Genomic DNA, 11,101 nt, shown 5'->3' with positions numbered 1-11,101 from the left:
CAAATTATTTCATTAGACGGCGATTTGTTCAATGTGACAAGTAAGCTGACTAAACTCATGCTGTCTGAAAATATGTTGATAATTTTACCAACAGATTTGTTCAAAGGGTTGATTAACCTTGAACAGCTGTACCTTGATGACAATCAAATTATTTCATTAGATGGTGATTTGTTCAATGAGACAAGTAGGCTGATTCTACTTAATCTGGCTACAAATAAGTTGACAATTTTAGCAAAAGGGTTGTTCAAAAGTTTGGCAAACCTTAAAGAGTTGTTCCTGTATGAAAACATGTTGACAATTTTACCAAAAGGATTGTTCAATGGTTTGATTAACCTTGAAGTGTTAAATCTAGAATCAAATTCACTAATTTCATTAGATATGGATTTATTGAATGAAACAAGAAAACTGACTGTACTGATTTTGGGTGGCAACAACCTGAACTTGGGTGGAATTAACTTTTATAGAACAAGTAGACTGACTACACTTTATATGCATGAATGCAACTTAATACTTTTACCAAAAGGTTTGTTCAAAGGGTTGATTTTCCTTAATGTGTTGCTCGTCAATGGAAATCAAATTGTTTCATTAGATGGGTATTTGTTCAATGAGACAAGTAGGCTGACTACACTCATACTGTCTGAAAACAAGATAACAATTTTACCAGAAGGGTTGTTCAAAAGTTTAACAAACCTTAAAGAGTTGTCCCTTCGTGGAAATCAAATAATTTCATTAGATAGAGACTTATTCAATGACACAAGTAAACTGACTAAACTCATACTGTCTGAAAACAAGTTGACAATTTTACCAAAAGGGTTGTTCAAAAGTTTAGCAAACCTTAAAGAGTTGTCCCTTCGTGGAAATCAAATAATTTCATTAGATGTAGACTTATTCAATGAGACAAGTAAACTGACTAAACTCATACTGTCTGAAAACAAGTTGACAAGTTTACCAAAAGGATTGTACAAAAGTTTAGCAAACTTTGAAGAGTTGTTCCTTGGTGGAAATCAAATTATTTCATTAGATGTAGACTTATTTGATGAGACAAGTAGGCTGACTACACTCATACTGTCTGAAAACAAGATAACAATTTTACCAGAAGGGTTGTTCAAAAGTTTAACAAACCTTAAAGAGTTGTCCCTTGGTGGAAATCAAATAATTTCATTAGATAGAGACTTATTCAATGACACAAGTAAACTGACTAAACTCATACTGTCTGAAAACAAGTTGACAAGTTTACCAAAAGGATTGTACAAAAGTTTAGCAAACTTTGAAGAGTTGTTCCTTGGTGGAAATCAAATTATTTCATTAGATGTAGACTTATTTGATGAGACAAGTAAACTGACTAAACTCCTACTGTATGAAAACAAATTGACAATTTTGCCAAAAGAGTTGTTTAAAGGGTTGATTAACCTTGAGGAGTTGGACCTTGGTGGAAATCAAATTATTGCATTAGATGGAGATTTGTTTAATGAAACAAGTATGATGACTACACTCAATGTGTATGCAAACAAGTTGACAACTTTACCAAAAGGGTTATGGAGAGGGTTGTATAACTTAAAATGGTTGAATCTCGGTGGCAACAACCTGACATTGGTTGGGAATTTATTTAATGGGACAAGTAGACTTGCAACACTCTATCTGCATGAATGCAACTTAACACTTTTACCAAAAGGGTTGTTCAAAGGGTTGATTAACCTTGAAGCATTGCACCTTGGTGGAAATCAAATTATTGCATTAGATGGAGATTTGTTTAACGAAACAAGTATGATGACTACACTCAATGTGTCTGCAAACAAGTTGACAACTTTACCAAAAGGGTTATGGAGAGGGTTGTATAACTTTAAATGGTTGAATCTCGGTGGCAATAACCTGACATTGGTTGGGAATTTATTTAATGGGATAAGTAGGCTTGCAACACTCTATCTGCATGAATGCAACTTAACACTTTTACCAAAAGGGTTGTTCAAAGGGTTGATTTACCTTGAAACATTGCACCTTGGTGGAAATCAAATTATTGCATTAGATGGAGATTTGTTTAACGAAACAAGTAGGATGACTACACTCAATGTATCTGCAAACAAGTTGACAACTTTACCAAAAGGGTTATGGAGAGGGTTGTATAACTTTAAACGGTTGCATCTCGGTGGCAACAACCTGACATTGGTTGGGAATTTATTTAATGGGACAAGTAGGCTTGCAACACTCTATCTGCATGAATGCAACTTAACACTTTTACCAAAAGGGTTGTTCAAAGGGTTGATTAACCTTAATGAGTTGCTCGTCAATGGAAATCAAATTATTTCATTAGATAGAAATTTGTTCAATGATACAAGTAGGCTAATTACACTCGGCTTGTCCAAAAACAAGTTGACAACTTTACCAAAACGGTTGTTTAAAGGATTGCTTAACCTTAAAGAGTTGACCTTTGGTGAAAATCAAATCATTTCATTAGATGAAGATTTGTTCAATGAGACATTTAAGCTGGTTTATCTCAAAGTGACTGCAAACAAGTTGACAAGTTTATCCAAAGGGTTGTTCAAAGGGTTGATTAACCTTGAAGAGTTGCACCTCAATGAAAATCAACTTATTTCATTACATGGGGATTTGTTCAATGAAACAAGTAAGCTGGTTATACTCGACGTGGCTGCAAACAAGTTGACAAGTTTGCCAAAAGGCTTGTTTAAAGGGTTGATTTACATCAAAGAGTTGCACCTCTATGAAAATCAAATTGTTTCATTACATGGGGATTTGTTCAATGAAACAAGTAAGCTGGTTAAACTTAATGTGGCTGCAAACAAGTTGAAAAGTTTGCCAAAAGGGTTGTTTAAAGGGTTGATTTACCTTAAAGAGTTGTACCTCTATGAAACTCAACTTATTTCATTAGATGGAGGTTTGTTCAATGAGACACGTAATCTGGTTAAGCTCAATGTGACTGCAAACAAATTGACGATTTTACAAAAAGGGTTGTTCAAAGGGTTGATTTACATTGATGGTTTGGACCTTAGTGGAAATCAAATTAGTTCATTAGATAAAGATTTGTTCAATGAAACAAGTAGGCTGACTTTACTCGACCTTTCTGAAAACAAGTTGACAATTTTACCAAAAGGGTTGTTGAAAGGTTTGATTAACCTTGTAAAATTGTCATTTAGTGCAAATCAAATAATTTCATTAGACGTTGATTTGTTCAATGAAACAATGTGGCTGGCTATGCTCAATGTAACTGCAAACATGTTGACAATTCTACCAAAAGAGTTGTTCAAAGGGTTGATTAACCTTGCAATATTGGACCTTGGTGTAAATCAAATTATTTCATTACATAGAAATTTGTTCAATGAGACGAGTCAGCTGATTATACTCAATGTGACTGAAAACAAGTTGACAACTTTACCAAAAGGGTTGTTCAAAGGGTTGATTAACCTTATAAAGTTATCATTTGCTGGAAATCAAATTATTTCATTAGATGCAGATTTGTTCAATGAGACAAGTAAGCTGACTATACTCAATTTGTCTGCAAACAAGTTGACAACTTTACCAAAGGGGTTGTTGAAAGGGTTGTTTAACCTTGTGGAGTTGTCCTTTGCTGGAAATCAAATTATTTCAATAGATGGAGATTTATTTAATGAAACGAGCAAGCTGATTACACTTAAAATGTTTGAAAACAAGTTGACAATTTTACCAAAAGATTTGATGAAAGGGTTGAATAACCTTGAAGAGTTGTCCTTTCGTGGAAATCAAATTAGTTCATTACATGGAGATTTGTTCAATAAAACAAGTAGGCTGGTTGCACTCATCCTGTCTGAAAATAAGTTGACAATTTTACCAGAGGGATTGTTGAAAGGTTTGATTAACCTTAAAAAGTTTTACCTTGATGAAAATCAAATTATTTCATTAGACGGGGATTTGTTCAATGAAACAAGTAGGCTGACTTTCCTCGAACTTTCTGAAAACAAGTTGACAATTTTACCAAAAGGGTTGTTGAAAGGTTTGATTAACCTCGAAACGTTGTCCCTTGCTCTAAATCAAATTATTTCATTAGATGGCGATTTGTTCAATTACACAAGTAACCTGATTTCACTGCTTCTCGGTGACAACAACCTGTCAAAGTTACCAAAAGGATTGTTCTACGGAATTAAGAACTTGCAAGTACTAGACATCCAAATAAATGAAATGACATCATTAAATGAATCATTTTTTCAGGATTTACCTAACTTGAAGGCGTTAGATTTACATTTTCCCAAACTTATGAAGGTAGGATATAGATCATTTTGGAAACTTGTTAATTTAGAACAACTTAGCCTGGAAAACCACCGCTATTTGACTGGTTTACATTACAGAACATTTGAGGGATTGAGATACGTATACATATTATCTCTATCTTTCAATAGGCTACGTTTCTTGGATTCCCGTATATTCCAAGACACAGTGAACATCACTTATCTGATATTAAATCATAACAGGTTAACAAACATTCCAAATATTACCCATTTAAACAATCTCACCTACATTGACTTACGAGAAAACAGATTGACAATGATAGATGACAATACATTTCTCGACTTTCCAACGCAGGCTGTAGTTGCGGTAAGCCAATCAGAAATATGTGAATGTTTTCTAGCAAGTGGTAATTGTAAAGCTGTAGAGGTGAGATCTCCATATTTGACATGCGATAGATTATTGTCTAGCAGGGGGTTGTTGGGTGTGATGTGGCTTATTGGTTTGAATGCCATTGTTGGGAATTTGTTTGTTTTATTTAGGAAAAAATCAAAAGAGGAAATAGGTAAAATTCAAACATTTCTGCTAAGCAATCTGGCGCTGTCTGATTTACTTATGGGAATCTATATGCTTATCATTGCATCTGCTGATATCTACTTTGGTGAATATTTTCCTATGCGTGCTGAGTCCTGGAGAACTGGTGTCACGTGCAGAATTGCTGGCGCAATGGCAATACTATCCAGTGAAGCTTCTGTTTTCTTTGTGACATTGATAAGCATCGATAGATTTATGAACATTCGATTTCCTTACTCTAGTCGCAAATTAAGACAAAAGTCATCAGCTGTAACAGTTGCATTTATTTGGTTTATTTCTTTGGCATTAGGAGTGGTTCCCTCTATTGTTGCAGGAAAAAACTTCAAATTTTACGAGAACTCTCACGTGTGTATTGGACTTCCTCTGGCGCAAGTTGAAAGATTCGGAATCAAGAATGCATCAATTAAATTGGTTCCTATAACGGACGATGTATACCTAAACTTATACATCTTTGATAAATCGGTACCTCTTGGTTATGTTCCCGGTTTGTATTATGCGTCTGCAATATTTCTAGGTCTTAATGGCATCTGCATTATAGTTATACTGCTGTGTTATGTAGAGATTGTGCGATCTGTCAAGAAGTCATCAAAACAAGCAGGACGTGATCTAGGTATGAAACAACAGTTAAAAATGACTGCCAAAGTCTCTGCCATTATTCTTACAGATTTCTTTTGCTGGGCTCCGATAATTGTGCTTGGGATATTGGTGCAAAGTGGGGTAATGACTCTACCCCCTGCAGTATTTGCATGGTCTGTTTCAATAATTTTACCCCTAAATTCTGCTATCAACCCGTATTTGTACACAATTGCGTCACTTATCAGCAAGTATCGCAAACAGCGTAAAACTCCGCAAGTTGAAGACAAGATAGAACTACCTCGACCATGGGATAAGAAACCTTTAAGACAAACACCTCCGGATGAAAATTTGCAAAAGACACAATCTTTGTCCACAAACCAGAAATCGCTGTATATTCCTCAAGACATAGAGCTTCAAACTAGTGGTCAAGATATAGAGCTTCAAACTAGTGGTCAACTGAAACGAGAAAATCGTCGTCATCCTGTAGGAGAGGAAGTGTTGGCTAATAAATCTAAAGAAACTGATGCAAGCCTATCATTATGAATTCGGCAGAGTGACGAATGGAATTGAGAATTTTGAGCAAATTGAGTTAATGTATGCTTCTAATTATGCTTTAGGTGATCTTTAATTTCCACCAAAAATTGTTGGTAAATTGTTACTCCACAACGTAATATCGAAGTTTTGATTTGAACGAATCGCACCAAAATGAGATTAATGAATTTGATAAACAGACGAAACGTATACTAGTATAGCTGAAACCCCCAGATTTTCTATATTAAATGTCTTATACTGCTATATTGGATACCAATGTATACTGTTATATTGGATACAATGTATAGCTGTTGTTGTCCGTTATCCAGTAATACCAAAATAACTAAAAACATTCTCCACATGACGGCACTATGACGTAATAATGTGATTAGGTCTTCGCGAAATTGGAGAAGCCCAGAAAATATACACATAGGGCAAAATCTGGTTTTCTGCTTTGAAATCCAAGAAACATGTGATTTTACAGTCCAAATATGTATGAAAACCGGTAATTTCTGGTTAATTAAGTAGTTTATACGTAGTTAAATGTGTATTCGCCTCGCATTAAAACTCTCTGGATTTCTCATGAACATGATAAAGCCGAATAGCTGTAAATAGACGTTTTCAATGTTCATTCACTTCTAAATAATATCAAATGATTGATCACAAATGTTCTCAACTTTTAGAAGAACCGCTGGAATGGTACCAAAATGTTTAACAGCGATTTGGCGTTGTCGGCACTCTGTTAAACTCAAAATGATATAAAATAGCAGTATATGCCACTTTGTCACAAAAATGTCCAAAATTGGTTAAAAAAGAGAAACAACTGGTCCAAATTGTCCTTATAATGAGAGGAATTCAATGGTATGGGTTTTTACCCGGATTTGCCCAATTGTAAAAATCGTGCCCTTCATTAGCGACCATTTTAAAATAATGCAAATTGGCATGCTTCTTCTACTTCCGTTCTTCTTTTTTGATATATGTTGTTCAGGAGAGTGCTTTAAGACACAAGCAAGCTAAAACATTTGTGGTCCAGTTTTGTCCAGGTGTACCCATTGTTGTACTTAGATTTCATTGAACAGAGTTGAACATTTGGCCATGATTGCGGCTAATTACGTCACACGCAGGGCCTCGATTATAGATCATTATATAATTTAGTTTAATATACAGTAAGTACGTACTAATATTACTATTACTAATTTGTAGGTTCACATTGTTAAAGACTGCTTTAGTAAATTATTATATACTTCATTAATATATTCTTGTTCATTGATTGGTTAAAAGTGGATCACATGACCAAAAATAGTTCTACCATCAGTACTCCTATCCGTAAATAGTACCTCTAAGCCGTAAATAGTATTTGCAATATCCCGGATGAGCCGTAAATAGTACCTCCAAGCCGTAAATAGTACTTTTGACCATGCCTTCCGCGTGCGCGCATTTGATGCGACGGAACAGTTCACGCACGCGAAACTGCCATAGCGTGATTTCGCGCTGCTGTAATTGGTTATCCCGATTTTAGCCTATTCGATTTTTTTGAAGGGCAAAATATAAGTTGTGCTTAAATTGGTCGTGCTGTTCACTCAGGATAGAAGCCCGGGATAGAAGCTGGAGAGTCAAAACGTCAAATAATTTTCTTTTAACCAATCAATGAACAAAGAACATATTAATGAAGTATATAAAACAAATATATACTGCCTTTATTCGAAGTTCTGGTTAAAACTATGGTCCCTCGTTGAGATCAATTAATAAATAGTACTATTGATCTCACCTCAGGCCCATAGTTTTAACCAGAACCTCTCATGGCAGTATATATTTGTATAATATCACCTTGTCAAGTATAAAACTATTAAAGGTCACGATAATAATAACTATTATATAGTATGCATAAATGTTTTCAGAAAGTTGGTAATTAATATTATATTGTATTTGAAAAGATCTATGAAAATATTTAAAAATTGTAAACAAATTTGTTGTAGTTATTTATATTCAGGGACGCATGATTTGCGTGGGAATAAATTGCAGATCGCGTAGAATTATTTCCGGAGATTATGCGTGATCGAGAGATACTTACTACATATCCAACACTCGTACAATATTGCCTGTTGGGGTTATTCTATTCCAACAGTTTGAGGGGAATATTTTTTTCAGATTGAGTCTTTTCAAATTTTCAGTTCTGTATTACAAGTTTCAGCTTCTGGATTTGGTTTCTCTGTTGTTAATTCAAATATTTGATTGAGATGTTCAATAGATGGATGGAGATGGTGAGAAAAACCCTGTTGTGTTGCTGACAAACTCGTAAGTTGGCGGCCATTCTTTAAATTCATTGGTTGAAATGCAATGCACCAATAAAAAGACATTATATTTAATCAGGATTAAAAACTGAAAATTTGAAAGGCACAGTGGGCCTACGATTGTATAGAATAGAATTTGTGGAGTTTGAGGAAAGCCGAGTTGTAATACAACGAACATGCTTTTAAGGAACTTTCTACAAATCACTCGGAATTGCATCAAATAAAATGATAAATATTACAGAAGTGTCCTATAATGATGAACAGTCCAATTACTGTTTTTTGACAAATATGTACGATGTCTTGTTTGTAGATTTATCGTTTGTCGATACACTTGGTAACAGTACATAATCTTGCTATAAACACAGCCAAAATAAAAAGTCTCCACTAGTTCCATCCCCATTTAATCAGAATCTGATAATTTATATAATAATTTTCTATACACTTTCCTTCGACGGTTGATACCAAATTTGATATCAAAAGTCATCGTGAGCATAGGAGCCGTTGTTTGGAAATTCATGCAATTTTAAAAATGTCAAATTACAAATTGACCACGCAAAAATCAATGCATGGTATCAGCTTATTATGTGGCCTGAAGCAACCCGTACAGGAATCATTGTACACTTGCCTGCGCACAATTAAAAGAGCGGGGTATTTGATTTGCATTTTGACATGCATGGGTAAACCTTTAACCTGCCGGCCTATTCAGGCGACGTAATTCTTGGCACTCACGCTAGTGTCGCTACGTGATACAATTCCCTATGTCATTTTTGAAATTGCACGATTTTCCAAACAACGGTCCTTATGGTCACGATGATTAAACTTTTGATATCAAAGTTGGTATCAACCTTCGAAGGAAAGTGTATAGAAAATTATTACATGGATTATTTTGCCAAAAACTCACCAGACTCTGATTAAATGGGGTTGGAACTAGTGGAGACGTTTTATTTTGGCTGTGTTTAGTTATTCTTAATGTAGTTATTCTTAATATTTGATGTTCTCGAATTCATGCTGGTTTTGTCAAAGGCGGCACATATACACATGTTCTAGTAGGCCTATACGTATAGCTTACTGGACCCTGCTCAAACAATGGTTTTGCCGGTGACCGGCTCCAAATTTGACTTTGCCGTGAAACTATTCTGCTGTAAAACGGGGCAAGAAGATGTGCACTGCACTTTTTGTCAAATATCTGCCTGGACGGTAGATCAAGCTCATAAGACGCGTCTGGAGCACCCTTCCTTGTCTCCCATCTAATACACTTCTGCTCATATTTATAAGCACATGCAGTAAAGAGGACAGTTTGAATTGGTAAACTGTCGATTCGACATCGACAAATCAACCTGGCCCACCGGGTTGTACTATAGGCGTTAATCTGAGACAGTGTGAGAGACAATGTACGCTCATTTTGTGCGGCTTTAGACAAGGTTATAGTCACGATCATGCAAGATATGTTAAAAGAGATATAATTGTACCCATTTGAAAAAAAGATCGTCTGAGATAAATACCTATAGAACAACCCGGTGGGCACAGGTTGATTTACCAACGTTGAATCGACGGTTGAAATGAAAGTCGCATTTGAAAGCGTGCGTCAACGTCAATGCGATATCCAGTCATATTGTTGTATCGATGTCGATATACGTCCGCATTTTCAACCTGATGTCATCAAATGTCAACTGCATTTCGACCATTTTTCTACCCGGTATTAGCTAATTTTACATTGAAATGTAGTTGAAAACGAGTCGGTCGTAAGTTGAAGTCGGGGTTGCAGATGGGCATGGACATTTCAACGTGAAGTAGAAATCAGGTTGATGATTAACGAGTTGATACGTCAACGGGTAATCGACGTCGATTCGACGTTACTTGTCTAATTGTGTTACGTTGAATAGCAAATGTAAGGTATATTATGTAATTTTCATTATTGTATTACTATTCTGTGAATTCTGTGATTTTGTGAATGAAGACTTAGATAATTAAATACAGACTTGACATTTAATATGGAATATTTTTTTGCAAAATTTCAAGACTGTCTGGTAGGCGTTTACATAAACCGCATGTGCTTAATATTAATTGGGGTATATCGGGAAATGGTGTAAAATAATTGTTTAACAAAAAATATTCCTTCCATTAGTTTACATTACGGCGCTCATAATGTAGTGAATTAGCCTAAAATGGCGGATTTAAGGTGACTGAATTTGATTTTTGTGGGGGTAAAATTTCTGAATCTGAGCAACATTATTCTGATATTATCAAATGTATTGAGGTTTGAGGCGATATTTACTGAACCTAAATACCAATAAGTGTTCGTTAGTACTGAAATGCACTTGTAATCTACCAGTTTTGAAAGTGGGAGGAGCTTTAAAAATATGGCTCTTAAAGGTTGTACGCACTCAGAAAGTTTGAATGGTCTCCTGGGGCCAAATGTTATAAACTTACTGTACACAAAGAAATAGCGTGAGTTCATTAGACAACCAGGAATCCACACAGTTGTTTTTGTACCGTAAGTATAGAACATGTAACTCCAGGGGGCCGTTCAAACTTCCTGGGTACGTACCACTTTTAAGAGCCCTATTTTTAAGCTCGTCCCGTGTTCAATTTGTACATTGCAAGTGTATTTCAGCTGTGATGAATGCCAATTGCTGACGAAGTTTAAAAAATATCACCTCAAACCCCTATAAATTTGATAATAACAGAAAATGTTGCATAAAGTCCAAAATTCTGTCCGCCACAAAGCTCACCCTTCAGTTTCCCTAAATCCGCCATTTTAGGCACATTCGCTGCATTATGAGCACCATAATTTAAACTTATGGAAAGCACATTTTCTATCAAACAATTATTTTACACCATCTACCGACACACCCCAATTAATATTTAGCCAGTGCGGTTTATGCAGACGTCCAGAC

The sequence above is a fragment of the Amphiura filiformis genome, chromosome 15, assembly GCF_039555335.1.
Source record: "Amphiura filiformis chromosome 15, Afil_fr2py, whole genome shotgun sequence".
NCBI lineage: Eukaryota > Metazoa > Echinodermata > Ophiuroidea > Amphilepidida > Amphiuridae > Amphiura > Amphiura filiformis.
This window is presented reverse-complemented; position numbering follows the sequence as displayed.